At 39.4% G+C, this 14,667-nt stretch overlaps 1 protein-coding gene across 2 annotated transcripts in view; it reads right to left on the bottom strand.

Moving 5' to 3' along the window:
- The window catches only part of LOC135698963 (protein peste-like), a 51,404-nt gene that overhangs the window by 24,975 nt on the left and 11,762 nt on the right, over positions 1 to 14,667 (bottom strand). The window contains exon 1 of one of the 2 annotated variants that reach the window (XM_065219126.1): positions 7,690 to 8,005. The exons of the other annotated variant lie outside the window; for it this stretch is intronic. The gene's annotated coding sequence lies outside the window, so the exon portion shown is untranslated. Of the gene's footprint in view, positions 1 to 7,689; positions 8,006 to 14,667 lie in introns of those variants that run through there. 2 annotated transcript variants of the gene reach the window in all.

Here is a 14,667-nt window from a genome sequence, read left to right as displayed (position 1 = left end):
AAATATGTTTGTTAGCTGAGATCTCGGCAAAATTCCCGTTTGTTAGCTGAATCTCGGCAAGTTTTTCACTGAGATCCAGCGAAATAAAATGCCGAGCTGCTCGGCGAAAAAATCTAAGTGTGCAGAGAAATCTAATCGAAGAATTTGAAAAAGACTGGACAAAAGTGGCCAAAATTATCGCCAAGGAATAAGTGCTGAAGCTCAGGCAGTGTCAGATCAAAAGTTCGCTCCTTGAAATTCGATTAAAGGAACTGCGGATTATTGTCATCAAATTGAAAGAGAATACAATAGAGAACATGTATATGAAATACAAATTTGAGTTCATTAACATAACGTTGTTTTATTCCAATAATAAGCTGTGCTTATTATTACTTTCTCGGACACCCAAGGGGTGGTCAGTCTACACACTTATTTCGTGCCAACTTTTTTTCTCAGTGTGCCGGCAGTGCCAAGAGTACCAGTCATCGGAGTGTCACTGAGAAGCAGCTGGCTTCTTTGGGTACAGTCACTACCAGTACCACCGGAACGACCCCGGTGGAGCAACAGTCATCGGAAGCCACCATGCCACAATTACAGTAAAACTAGACGATTTCAATGTGTTCGAATCGTTCTGACCGAAACACAACACACAGTAGTAGTAATAGAAGTGGAGCAGTGGAGGTTACGGTTCCATCCGTTTCTCTTCCTTTCTGTCGTCATCTTCCCCACGAAGCTTACTGGTATATCTATACTAAAGAGCCTGAATTTATAAAGAGACGACTTGTCAAAATTTGAACAATCTTGTTTGAAAAGTCTTAGGAAAAGTTAATCCAATCGAGCAGACGACCTGTCAAATTGACAAGATGTCGTCCTAGATGTCGTCTCTTTATAAATTAAGGCTCTTTAATCTATACATAATTTAGCATCAAAGCTAAAACCAATGAAACATTTTTTCTAAATATATAAATAACAAGCAACAAGCACCCCGCGTAGCGGTTTGCTAGTCAAAACACGAGAGGATAATACCGATACCAGCAGTACAGCACCGGGATGAATTTTCCAAGATCGTTGTTGGAACTGGAATGGCTATTCTGGCGATTGAATGTCCGGTGTATAATCAGGTGAAAAATTACTGCTAGGTTTCACGACGAATCGCTCCAATCGAATCGTAGCTCGATTGTTTTGATTTGACGATCCGAACATTATACCATAAACTGTTCTCTCAGCGCAGTACCGATTGCCCTGGTTTTGATTAATTTACTGCAACTGATGGTGTACTGCTTCGGATAAGCATAACGACGTGCACTGGTTTAGGAGAATCTATGGCGGGTCTTGGCCGAAAATTCATGGTTGAGTTTATCCGCATCCAAAAATTGCAATATGCCAACAACAATGATTTGACACATGCGCTGCGCATGCGCAGAAATAGTATTGTGTTGCCAGTTACTTCAAAGATCATGAAAATATTTATTCATGGGTGCCAATGAGTGTGCCCAGGTGTGCCCAACTGTGTTTATGTGAAGTGACCAACCCCTTGGGGTAACCTCGTCCAACTTTGTTGAACCTTAGTGAACTTCGCAGGAGTACAGAAATTTAATGTTCAGCGAATATTGTAGAAATTCAGCAAACTGCTAAGAATTATTTTTGGATCTTCCCGGAACTTTTGGAAACTTTGTGTCGCACATTCGTTCGTGTACAGGAACATTCGTATTAAGAGTACGGATCTTCCAGGAAGATTGGAAATTGCGATGGATATTTTGAGATCTTTGTCCAATTAAGAGAGCTAGGCAGAGTCGCCTTGACTATTTTTATAGGGGCTCTTTATGATTTAATTACATTTTTTTTTAATTCTAGCACACATGAAATAAAAATAGGAACTTGCGGCAACTGTTCTCACCTGCTTTTATTTTAACACACATTTAAACTGAATAAAAAGGATCTGTTTACGAATTTGTTAATAGAATTTGCATGAGTTGACGCATCTTTTGCAGGTTTGTGGAGCATTGTTAGATGTTGTTTTACGAAAGTTGTGGCGGTTTTGGTATAAAAACAATCCAAGGCGGCTCTGCCTAGTGTAATGAACTTGAAATTTAATGAATTTGTCTTTACAGTGTAACAGATTCCTATCCCTCTTGTGTCTTCAAATGGGTTCTATCTTTTCTATGTAATGCTCGATGTTATATACCTGAAAAGCAATTAACTTTGTTCCTTGAGGTTTGCTGTTGACATAAGATAATAAAGTTGCTCTCTTGTATTTTGATCGTTAACCAAAGCAGAAGTGTTTTATATTTAGTGAACTGGAAGAAGGACTTAACAGCTGTCGACGAAGTAAAAGTAAAGTGAAAACGCGTGTGAGAAATAGAAGTGATTTTGGAGAAAAAGAATTGGACAAAATTTAGCGGATTCTGGAGCGTTTGAAGGTGAGTTTAAAGGCCACTTACACACAGTAGTATAACGTTGACCTCGGGCGGTGCTGAAAAAGCCTAATACAGAAAAGGATTGAAACTAGCAGTCTGTGAATTCATAGTTCTTTTGTTTTAGAAAACAAAGTGTGGCTTTTGTGAGCTTATTCTAAAACTTTTGTTTTCTTTGTTCCATAGCCGGTCGCAAGCGACGCTATATTACTGGTACGAAGGTACTCGTGAGCAGCAAAGCAAGGATACGGTGAATTGAACTCTCAGGTTGAAATTGTTCCCTGGTTGAGGCCTCTGTCAGGAGTGTGGTTGCTGTTGCTGTAAACTCGGTGGTGTAGCTTGTTGTTTGAAAGGTTCTGGTGGCTGGTGTTTTAAAAAGGTACGTAGTTAGAAATTACTAGTTACGGGGCATTAGAATTCGATGTCGTATTTTTTTCTTCTTCTTGAATTTGTTTCTTCTTTTTGCGTTTCAAGTGGTGAACAATAAATAGACTATGGGGCTAATCGGCACTATTGACCCGTATGTACAAGGAACATCGTTCTCCCATTACGTAGAACAAATGGAATACATATTTTCGAGTAATGATATTCAAGAAGTTAAGAAAAAAGATATCTTTTTAAGTTTATGTGGGGTTACAGTATTCCATGAGCTTAAAGAAGACTGTTTCATATGCCGACATTATCAAAAAGTTAAAAGAAAGGTACGACAAGGTAGAATCAGATATTGTAATGAGATATAGATTTAGATGCCGAGTTCAGGGACCAGCAGAGACAAATGAAATTTTTTTGCTTGATGTGAAATTGTTGGCTGAAACATGCGATTTTGGGGAATTCAGGGATTCCGCCATTAGGGATCAGTTAGTTTATGGAGTGTATGACAAAAAATTGCAGCAAAGGCTCCTGGATGAAGAGAACTTAACCCTAAAAGTGGCAGAGCGTATTCTTAAAACCAAAGAAGTGTCGACGAATAGTTCTCAAACAATAAATAGGACTGGTGAAGTCCATTCAGTAAGAGAAACATTAGATCGGAAGGTTCCGAAAGATGATTCGAGAGGTTATGGAGAACAAGATGGTGTAGAAAGAGGTAGAGAGAGATTCAGACATGAGCGTGGACGTTATGATAGGCGCGTTCAGCAACCCTATGGGGGTTATAGGTCCAGATCAAGATCGCAAACTATAGGGCGTTATGCTAATTTCATTTGCCATTTTTGCAATTTAAGAGGACACATACAAAAGAATTGTTATAAATTGATTAACAAACAAAAGAATCCGACAGGGAATCCAGTTAGGTTTGTTGGTGAGGCTTCAAGTGAGGAAGATCCCCATGAATATTTTAAGCGGCTGAGTATGGACTACGATAGCGATGCGGACTCAGGTGATTACTATCCTTGCATGATGATTAAATCAGTTAACAGGATTAGTGAACCTTGTCTGTTGGATGTTTGGATTGAAGGGAAATCAATTAGAATGGAAATCGACAGTGGTTCTTCAGTTTCAGTTATAAGTAGGCCAGATTATTTGAAAAAAATTGGAGGAATCCCAATGAAAAATAATAGGAAAAAGTTAGTAGTGGTAAATGGGTCCACTTTGGAGGTTTCCGGATCTGTTATGGTGGAGGTGTTGCTAAATGCAAAGAAAGTTAAACTGGAGTTAATTGTTATCAAGACTGAGCATACCTTTTTACCTCTGATTGGAAGAGATTGGTTGGATGTTTTTTGCGATGGGTGGAGACGATTGTTTTCTAAGGCATTATGTGTGAACAATCTTTCATTGACAAATGATGTTGACAAAATGGTGAATGGCTTGTAAGTTAAATATGATAGTGTTTTTAACAAGGATTTTACACATTTAATCCGAGGATATGAGGTCGATTTAGTGCTCAAAGAAGATAGGCCAATTTTTAAACTATAACTACAAAAAAAAAACATGGGCAAAAGTTTTACGCATATTGTGAATATATGCATTTCCATGCAACTTGGGGCTTTAGATAGTCATAAACGTTGCTAGAACTATTCCGCACCCGCAGACAGTATATGAGCAAGTCAAATGCGCACTCTTTAGCCTGTGGATGTGAGGAACTCAAAAACCCTTCACCCATCAAGTGAGTTAGGCAAAGGAGTGTGCGTTTGATTAGTACTGGCGGCATTAATGACCCTTCACTCGATTTCAGCTTTTGTAAACAATGGAGAGTGGTCCAGAACTAGACGAGTAAGAGAGGTGACACAGTCGGAAGAAGTGTTAGTTTGTTTACTAAAATGAACTATGCCCATTTTGTTATGGCAAGTTTTGCTATAAGAAATGCTCCTCGTGTTTATTAGCGAAATTCACATCAAAGATTGATTAATTGCGTAGGAAATCAGTATGGCACGGCATTTGTGACCAGCATACACCTTCCGGTAATTGGGTATATCTTTTTTTATTAGAAGAGATACAGACCACAACTTTAGCTATAAAATGTGCGTCTTAAAGAGCTTTAAAAGTCTCTAGAAGATGACTTTCATAAGAAAGACTTGTCTGGAGTGTTTTGTCCATAGGCCTTCTAGACACGGCTTGTCGAGAAAGTTCTCGGGACTCCTTTAAAAAGACACCTGTACTTGTCCAGCAAGTCGTCTAAATTCATTCTCCCTCTGGAGTCCTCAATTTGTCCAAGTAAATCCTCCGGACTTGTCCTGTAAGTCTTCTTTGCGTTTGTTTGTATTATAGTCACTTTAACACATTTTAAGTCATGCGTGACTTGTCAGGGGATGAGATTTTAACTCGCGACCATAAGCGTGAGATGCATGAATGCTTAAAACTACACCGGACCCGTCTTCGTTGTCTTCTGGACTTGTCTAGCATGTCTTATGGATTTATTTAGCAAAACCTCCAAGTTTTTCCATAACGTTATTCAAGATTATCCAGGAAGACAACTGATTTTTTCCAGCAAGCCCTCTGGAAATAGCGTATGAAAATATCCAGAAAATTCCTTGTAGTTATTTAGAAAGTTTCCTGGATTTGGTCACCAAAATCTGCAGAAATTTTTCTGATCTTCTCCAGAAAGTCCTCTAGTTTTGTCCAGAAAGTTCGTAAAACTTTTGTAGAATTTGCTGCGGTTTGGGGCCTCCCTTAGACCAGTTGGTAAAGGCACAGCTATAAAGTAAAATCATGCTGGGGACGGCTGGGTTCGATCCCCGGTCTAGTCTAGGAATTTTTCCGGTTGAAAAATGTCTTGCCTTCACTGGGCATAGAGTAGGACCATAGAGGTAACCTAGGGGAGTCTCACTTTTAGAATGCCCATTCAATATGCATTTAATTTAAACCAGATGCATTTAATTTCCATCGTTTGCATCAACCATTCAGTGGGATGTAAACATCAAAACAAAGCATGCGCTTTTCCGGTGACACCTTTACATACATACATGCATCGAGCCGAAGATAAACAAACACAACATGAAAAGAAAACTCGGAGTAGAGAATTCACGAAAATCTTCCTGCAACTTTCTTCGGCAGCAAGGAAAATCTCCAACGAAATCGTGCAGAAGCTCCCTCCGGAATTTCCACTGCTAACATCAAAATCACGTAAAACCTGCTCCGCCGAGAACCGGAATCATGCGGAAGCTTCTCCACCGAAAAAACCCGAAAATCACCACCGAAACTCCAACGCATCTGGATCATCCACTGGCAGCCACCTCAATCAAAATTGTGCAGAACCTCCTCCACTAAGAATGCGTGAAAACTCCAATAAAATTTCCTTGAACCTCCGCTGGCAGTATCATAAATCTCCACCGAAACCGAATGGGACCTCATCCACCAAGATCGCAAGAAAACGCCATTGAAATTTGGCATCTTTTAATGTGCCATACTTTATGTAATTGTAATTTCTTATTTGTCAACATCAACAGACTCAATATGGCCCCAATGTAATGTATGTAGTCAAACATAATCCTGGTGGATGAACCCTTTATCAGGGTAAGACAAAGTTGCAGAACCTCCTCCACCTAGAAGGCTAGAAAAATCCGTTTGAACTTCCAGAAACTCCCGCTGGCAGCTTCCAAAATCACCGAAATCACGCAGAACATCGTCTATCGATAACGTGAGAAAACGCCGTCGATATTCCGTGGAACTTCCATCTGCACTATCCAATATCTTCACTGTTATCGTGCGGAACTTTATTCACCGATAATGCATGGAAACTTCGTCGAAAGTCTCTGGGAACCTCCGTTGGCAGCATCTGGATTTTCGAAGGTGTTTTCATAGGTTCTCGTGTTTTCAGTGGAGGAGGCTCTGCACGATTTTGGTGGAGATTTCTAATGCTGCCACCGGAGATTTCGACGGATTTTTTTCCGCGTTCTTGGTCGATGAGCTTCTGGAATAATTTTCTCAAGCCAGGAGTGTGTATTTGAGCGAAAACGAAGCGAACAACAAAACAGGACAAAACCCTTCATGTATACATGCATGTATTGGTGGAAAGTGTCACTTAAAGCTACACACAGCAAAAAATGCACTGAGAAAATGAATTAAATTTTTTTTTTTTCGATTTAATAAATGCACCTCAAGTGATCTGCCCCTAGGAGGTAACTCTAAGATCAGAAGGTCCCGGAGAAACGTGCTCAACTTTTTGGCTCAGCTCTGGTACTCTCTTCGGTCCCAAGCTAATCGATGCACCCCTCGAAACATAGGAAAATCCACGAACCCCTCATTTTATCTGTCAAACTTTCATATACTAGAATAGGGCACGTTAATCGATTTGCTGGGGACCAATAGGGTAGTCAATTAGTGAGCCAATTTGAAATCGTTAGTTTCCACCGGTTGGTTGGCTTGGCTTAGAAAGCTCTCAAATAACAACTGTGGAAATGCTCAAAGCAGAAAATTTGCTTTAGCATGATCAAATACAGAACTAGATGTATGGTGTTCTCGGCAAAGTTGCTAGAAATATATATTTCTACAACTTTGCTCAACACTGTAGCCACCTATAAATTAAAACAATAAAGTTTGATACTTGATTTCAATGTCAATGGGAACAACCCTAATCAAAATTTTCATAAAATGAAGGACCATTTAATTATAAACAAATATTTTGTCCCACGTTTCGGACCACAGTGCATTGGCTCATCTGCTCGGACACTCAAGGCGGCATGAATTCAATTAGAACATTTGTACCAATTGGCCAATTAACACTGCTGGAACCGTTTTCAAATGAATCCAGGCTGAATCCCACACAATATAGCGTATGCATTCGCCATCTATCGAGCATCTCGTACCCGAACACACACGCACACAAAATGAGGTATTCTTCGACAAACGCCAATTTACTCACTTGTTCGCTCTGAAGTAGCAACTCTCCAGACACTTCCTCAAGCTGGTCACACTCACTGCATACGCACGCACAATACAAATGGTTCACACAGTACGATATCACTTTAGAGAGTGGTGATAACAACAATCAAACGAGAGACGCCTTTGTCCACGCTGACCGGCTCGACTCGGCTTTGTCGATCTTTCGCACTGTCACTGATGCAAACAAACACACTCTCACGGATCACAGCGACCCAGCGAGTGCATTCCTCCGCTACTTAAAACTATTATTCTCACACTCTGGAGCCAATTGAATTGAGCTAGAATTGACCCGCTGCGATGTCACGCTAAGATCTGCACGGGACGAGTACCTTTCCCCAACTAACGATCCGTCGGTCGGCATCCTAATCGACAATTATCTTATCGAATTCGAGTGTGCTGCTCGAAATGCGAGGACACGACAGAGGAAAGCAGTGAGATAAGCAGAAGAAGGCTGAGTCGGATAGCCCTTACTGTGTTCGACTCAAAATTCGAAACGGCTTATCTGTTACGGAGATTGTTTACGTTCGTCGCGCTCTATAGACAGTGTCATGTCGCATTGAGTTATCTATTCCTGCTTAAGAACATTTTTTTCTTCTGGCATGCAGTTGACTGTAAAGTCCTTAATAAATCGGGTGTTTGTCACGGCATGTGTCGAGTCTCTCGCAGGCTTTGAACGATAACATATCAAACCGATTATGACTGTAACTAATAACGCATTAGAGATAATGAGTAAAAGGGGAAAATAGGCTGTCATTTGATATTCCAGTTCCAAATAATCTCCCCCTAACGTTTCACATAATCTGAATAGCTACATCCTCAAAAAAAAAACAGAGTCGTTCGCTACTGATAAACCATCCAAGCCAATTATCTCAATTATCGATGTATCGTTTTGAACAGGTGTTCAAATATGTCGTTGTCGTTGCTGGGATGGGTGGCGATTTGCGCTATCCTACAACTGCTGCATGCGATGTTTGTGCTACCATCGTCTGATAAGCTTCAATGAATTTTATACACTGATAAGAAAATTCCCATTCTAAATAGAGAGAGAGAGAGAAAAAAAAATCCCTGCTACGACGAGACCGATTACATGCGTCCCGCAAACTTATTACCAACCTTGCTGTGTTGACAAACTGATTGCAGAGGTAATGTTCTACCAGGTGTTATTTTTGCGGTGCTAATTTTTACAACTCAAATTATGAATCACTTGCCTGATGGTTGGGTCGAGTCAACGCGTGGATTGCAACTAAATTTAGGCTTCATGAATGCAGCTTGTGTGCGCCAGATTCAAAGACGAGTGCACTAGTGTAACTGATAAGACAGAGAATTACTACTATCAGTTCTCACTATCAATAATGTACACACACACACTGTCCGGTATCGATAGTAGCCGATGGTAACGGTTGTTTCGTAACATTCTACGGGAAGTAGTGCGGAACCGTTCTTTGTTCCTAGGAAGGTGATTATGCAAGTTAACACTCCGAACGCGATGCCTTCGGCATAATGTGTATCGGCCAATTGGCAATGTTTGGAAAATCGCCGCTCAGCAATTTATCGATCGATCTTAAATCCATTGAACCCGAATAAATGTTTTAAGTCTGTAACTTCAAATGGCGCCAACAGACTTGAAATTCGTCAAAACATGGCTGTGGTGAAGACGCCAGTTTTCTTGAAAATGGAAGACTTTTAAAGACTCGAAATATGTGCCATCATAACGTGATTCTGTAAACGGAATAACCCACACCTCCCAGAACCCGTTTAAATTTCGGAAAACTAAATTCCGATTCTGGCTCCAATAATCGTTATCCAATCACCAACCGGAACCGAATAGGTACAGCCGATGTTACGAAACCAGTGGTAGAATTGAAACAAAGCACACGATGCAATGATCGGTCAAAGCCAACTACCGTGCAGACTGCCACTTGCTTCGAACGGACAGACGATCAAGATCAAAAGCAAAAATTAAATTCAATTAGAACTGGCAACGACATCGACAGTTGAACGATTGAACCGGTTGCATTGAACTAGTGCATTGTGCAGCGATGTAAAACGACACAGTGAAAGCAACGCCTACGCAGAGTGCCAAACATACTTGGTGAAGAGCCAGAGCGAGAACCTCCCGCGATAGGAATCGCTGTGAGTATTGAAGACTCTTTAAATTTGATCGGTAAATGCGGAAACATCATTTCAGGCGTGTTTTTGTTTACCGTGAGACAGCAACTAAAACCGGAGATAATTTTTATTATCTAGTTCAGTTCCAAATGAGGAATTTATGCCTACGTGCGATAGCGCTTATCCGTTTGATCCAATTCAACCTTGATACTAGGTAGGAAATCAAAACAATATTTCTATTGTAGTTCGCAGAAGCTATTTTTGTAAAATAAATACTCGTAAATATCAACATGTGTAGATCGATACGGTTGCCAAAAGGACTGGCCCATAGTTGAAGACGAGATCGACTTAATCGTGATGATTCAAACGATATCATTGTTTTCAGTCAGAAAGCAAAACATATTAACATGATTGCTAATCCAAGTAGGCTGCCGACTTTTGACTAAAACCAGAAATGATCGACTCTGGACTTCCCGTTGACTGTATATGCTGTAGGTGTATAGGACTCTGCAGTCCAATGCGGAAGTGAAAACGCCTTAACAGTATTCCTTAATGCTCCGAATACCGTACGGCTCTTCAATCCGCACAATTAATTATTAATTTTGTGACGTAGGATTACGTCTTTCGACAACATATTGGGGGTGCAATTTCAAAAAACCAAAATTGACCGCAATACGAAAAGTGGTCAGGTTTTATTTATTTATGTATTTATTTATTTATTTATTTATTTATCTGACTTTTTGTCGTCTTAATGAATGTGATGGGGAAAAGCCAATTTAAATGGCGTAGAAACCCCATATCTTTTCACAATACAGTACAAACATTACAAAACAAGCACATCCGTGAACATAACATAAAGTGAACATGGCTTCAAATATCAACTGTAGACTTTTTTTGTGGTGATCACAGTGGCAGCAACTTGCTTAAACTCTACACTGGACCCCTTTTATTGATAAATTTTGCTTCTATGAGCCTCTATTTTAAATCAACACAGACGTTCCTAGGCTATGGTGCCCGTTTGGTCACTGTTGTTTTTGTGTTGATCCAAATAGTTTTGATAATATAATTGCGCATTCTTTTTTTTTTAAAGGTTGATTTTTGTCCCAGTCTTGTCTTCTGTCGTCACTTATTTTGTCATTTTGTCTTGTGTATTAACCCCCACTTGTCTTGTTTATTGTGTCAACTTGTGTCTATTGTCCTTCCCCATCTGTTTTTAAACTCGTTCTGTTACTCTGTCATGACTAATTTCATTGATATATAAAAATAGTAATATCAATTACAGGATAATATGGTTATTTCTCGATTACTTTTTAAAGGGAAGCACCAGCTCCTGCAAACAATGCATCCGATCGTCGATCCGGTGCAACCGGCAGCTCGCACACGCTTATCAACACCACCAGCAGGTAGAGGAAAATTTCCCCTATCTGATGATAGTGCCAGCACGCGCGGGCGAGCCACCAGTTACGCCAAATCGACGACCAAACGCACCGCCTACAAAAGCCGATACGCTCCCTTAAAAAAGTTATCGAGATTTCTACAAATTGATGAATTAATGACAATAACCTCTCATGATCCTTGGCTCCACTATGATTTTAACTTACCACTTTTTGATTATTTATCAAATACCTCTCCAAGTATATAACGCCCCGATGCCTTGTTGGTTTCTGGTCTCATTTGGATTGGTCCTGAATTTGTTTGATATCCTGTTCGAAGTAATTCTTTGAGTTCCAGCTTGTACGTGTTTCACGTCATATGATATTATCATATGATTAACCCATTCATAAAGATAATGGGTTAAAAGGGAGTAAAACATACATAAAGGTAGATTAGTATTAGTTGTACTTGATCCAAACAATAGAAAGAAGCATAGATGACTTAGTAGAAAAATAAAACTAATATATAACTAAAAGTGCAATGGATAAGTTTTAGTTCCGGGATCATTTTAGTGTTAGTAGTTATGTTAGTTTTGATCCGTATTCAGCCCTGCCGGCCCCTCCAGCACTATTTGCAGCAATTGTGATAAGATTATGCGACACTGCTACTACTACTATGTTAGATGTATGACTTGTCAATTTTCGCAACGCAATGTCTTTCAATAAATCACTCAATCAATTTGATGTTTGAAAATTTGCTCAAAAGGGCTTTGTTTGGGTGTTGAAAATTTGCTCAAAAGGGCATACCTTACCGTAAACTAAAGCACAACAATCCTAATTCTTATTTCAAACCTATCAACATATTTAACACATCTTTCCTAAAACTTCACTTGTTCGTAAGCGCCTGGTTGAAGATATGACTTTCGCTATTGACATTGTCTGTAATTAACAAATACACTAAATAGGAAGATTTATTATACAACTTCATAGGCTAGTCGCCTCCCTAAGCGGACCCCCCGCGTCCTATCTCTTATGTTAATTAACTTGCTGAATTCTATAATTGAAGTTTATTTAATAAATAACTGAAATCTCTAATCTACCTACACAATCATAACCCATGCTTTTAAACTACAATTTAACGTGTTTCAAGTACTTCTGGCTTTTACATATATTAATTATATCTTTGTTCGTCCCAGATGACACCTTCAAGTGACTCAAATGCTTCACTTTGAAGTTAGTTTCCAAGCTAATTTTAAATTGTATATTGTATAGGGTAAATGTTCCAACTACGCTCTCACGCTTCCACTATGTGGCACCACAAAAATACATATGGGTATGTCACAATAGAAGCACACCACAGTGGAAATCCCGAGCCATAGTTCAAACACTTATCCCAAATCAAAATGAAGCACATATAAGATTAGTTACAATACCATGTACAAAAATGATGTTTAACATTGTTTCCTGAGTAATAATTCAATGAAAACAACAATGAAAGCTTGTCACGCAAATAGAAGGAGCACTGTTGGGCACTTTCTGAAATATTTCAATAGTATAATTCCCTTGCAAACCCAAATGAATCTATCTGCGTAAAAATAAATAAAATCAGAGTGATTTGCGGCAAAACCCGCCAGTATCACACCCAACATCAGTGCCTATACGTAAGCGTTCTACGACGCGGCTCTCAATTAAAGGAGTAACAAGTGTGATACTATCACTGCTAGACTAGATCTTTGGTTCTCTCATGCAGTGGTTTATCAGAGAGGGGAAGCTCAGTAATCTCCATTGCCTGCCCATGACGCCATTCTATCGCGGCATGAGCCAGCAACGCCGACCATAAACCCACCGTCTCCAACAGTCCACTAGCATGAAATTAAGCCCGCCCACCAACAGCAAGGTGCAAAAACTAGCCAAGGGGAGGGAATTTCTTATTTTGTTTCTCAAGACAAAAAATTAAAGTAAATGAACCTAGAAATCTTCTATAGAAAACATATGTGTCGTTCTGGTTGCACTGCTCGAAGCCATCAGCTGATATGCAAAGGTGGCAAAGAGATGATTTAAAAACAAAAACATACACGATAAGAAACAAGTATCCAGCGGCCAGTTCATATGTACCTGCTTTTGACTTTGAGTACAATCACGTTGAGTATAATCATATTCACCTACCTTTGGGTACAACAGGGTACAACTAATTTATTTTTGGGTAGAAGTGAATCGTCAATTCCATACTAAATAATTGAACACAAGTAAATGAAAACTCTTTGCCCCACATTACCTACTTTTGGCTTTCTGCATTATGGTGCCGAGATTTGTGAAAAGGGTTAATTTGGGTTCTTTTTTCTTACCGTGTACCTGGAGGTTTGTGCTCTGGAATCACTTTTGGATAGGTCGTATGTAACCAAAGTGTACGAAGTGTGATGTTGATAATATAATATCGATAATATTGGCAAATTGAATAGCAATGTAGTGATAGTTTCAATATTGGATGATAAAGACATAATCTGTAAAAATTACGAAGGTTGAAATTTTCAGTAAGATATACATAACTTTTTTCTTTACCTTTCTATTTTTTATTAACTGTTACATATTCGACTCTCGACGAACTCTAGCAGGTATGTTTACGGTAGTTGCGGTAGTGCATGCTGTACACTCTACTGCACCAATGATAATCAAATCACTGACACATAGAAAGGAGGAAAAAAAAAAGCAAAAAAAAAAGCGTGGCGTATCGTATCACCTTATGAGTATTCCTTAATGCTCCGAATACCGTACGGTTCTTCAATCCGCACATTTAATTATTAGTTATTTTTTTCTAGGTCAGAAAAATATTACCATTATTGACTTAAATGTGGTCCTCGGAATGTAAGCCTAGAAGACGGTTACGCTTCAACCCCTTCATCACTCGGTCATACTGCCAAATCTAAGCATTTGACACGATTATTGAGCAGGAACTATTTGAAAAACACGGTCAGGGACTATCTCAATGTTTTACCCCTCATATCGGTGATATTTCTCATATAGCAGTGTCGGTCTGCTCTTCGAACACTTGTAAACTCGCGCGTCGCAAGCTCGCTGGTCTAATGTAAGCCTGCCACATGTTTTTGACGTAGGACTACGGCCGTGATTTCTATATGGGGGTACACTTTGTGAAAACCGAAAATGGAACATGTAACAAAATTATGAAAGATTTTGAACGTTAATAACGCAGCTGCCTCTGGACCAATTTCAATAATTTTATCACCAATCGATCAGAAATATTTCTACGCATCTGTTTAAGACTTAATCATTTTTCAAAATGGCACTATTGAAAATTGCACGAATGTGCAACTGTTGCTATGATAATTAAAATTATCACCGATTGCCTGCGAAAAGCGATTTTCCTAACACAGATTTCAAAATTGAATTCCATCCGGTCTCACAAAACGGTGTTTATTAAATCAACGCGTGGTGAGTGGTGGTGTTCTCCAGTACACAAC

This window comes from Ochlerotatus camptorhynchus, unplaced genomic scaffold (genome assembly GCF_037179485.1).
Source record: "Ochlerotatus camptorhynchus isolate MF236.1 unplaced genomic scaffold, CSIRO-AGI_Acam_v1.1 ptg000099l, whole genome shotgun sequence".
Taxonomy (NCBI): Eukaryota; Metazoa; Arthropoda; class Insecta; order Diptera; family Culicidae; genus Ochlerotatus; species Ochlerotatus camptorhynchus.
This window is presented reverse-complemented; position numbering and strand designations above follow the sequence as displayed.